Below are 1,253 nucleotides of genomic sequence, written 5' to 3'. Positions count from 1 at the left end.
TGGGAACCATGTTGGCCCTCTTCCAGTCCTCCGGCACCATTCAGTCCATCAAGAGTGTCAGACAAATATGTTTCTTGCTAACACAGGTCTGTGGCCTCCTCTGACTCTTCCACAAGAAAGGTACAATGAAGAGCAGCTTATCTCTGGCCGAGACAGATACTGCTCACAAGGGGAGGCAGGAAGAGAATCCACGTATGGAGTTCCAGGCAGTAGGCACGGTGCCTGCTACACACGCCAGCATCAAGTAGACCTGAATTAACTCAGAGTTTTTGATTCTCCGCTGCCCAGGAGTGGAACAGGCTGTTTCACCGGGGGAATTTAATAAAATGAGGGCCTGCTGGGTAGATCATTCTTAACTACAAGCCCACTGGTGGGAGTGCGGGTGGGGGTGGGGGTTGTTTTGTTTTTTTACGTTGCCTGGGAAGAAAGAAACAACAATTTAATGAAGCAGCGCATAGCAAACAAAGGGCAACATAGGTATTCGTGATATACTGTGCCACAGAGAATTCCTGGTACTTGACTTATAGTCAGATTCGGGGGGGGATGTGGTATTTCTCAGATACAAAAGGCCATTTGTACACACCAATGTACTTGCATCTCACATTTCAACAGGGGATTCCTTGACTAGCCATAAAATTTGACTTTTACAACCTAAGTGGCAATAGTCTGTATCCAAGTAGCTGCACTGTGCTGTATAGGGGAGCCAGTGGGAACAGCAAAGTGTCATTCTTCAGGCTTGAATGAACTGCACCAGCTGGCGCCCGAGTCATCTGGGCTCACTGCTCCTGCAAAGCATCAGGAATGAAGTTCAGGCTGGTTTAGCTCAAAGAGAAAACTTAGCTTGAAGGGTTTCTCCAGCAAATACTGCAGTGGTCAGCCAGGGCGTAATCCAAAGCCAGGGCATCCTTCCACTGACTACAGTATGTTCAGAGGAGGCCCATTATTAGTAACCCCTAAGCAAGTGCTTAATACTAAGCCTTTCCTTTTCCATTTCATCGTGTTCTCTGGAGCCTACTGCTTAAATGTAGGCACTTTTCAGCTCCTTCTATTCTACTTCTGTTAGAATCAAACTTGAAAGAACCAGAAGAAAAGCACAAGCAAGCAGTGGGCTGCGAGGCACTCACATGCAGCTGTCACAATTCTGGGTCCGTTTCCAATGTGCCTTTTTTACGTTTGAATTTCCTCTGCCAACACGGGAAACCTCCCCCTAACTTCATAGCTTCATAGTTGGTAGGGTTGGAAGGGACCTGAGC

The sequence above is a fragment of the Gavialis gangeticus genome, unplaced genomic scaffold (assembly GCF_001723915.1).
Source record: "Gavialis gangeticus isolate Ggan-Ray unplaced genomic scaffold, GavGan_comp1, whole genome shotgun sequence".
Taxonomy (NCBI): domain Eukaryota; kingdom Metazoa; phylum Chordata; order Crocodylia; family Gavialidae; genus Gavialis; species Gavialis gangeticus.
The sequence above is the reverse complement of the archived record's forward strand: the minus strand, read 5'-3'. Positions refer to the sequence as shown.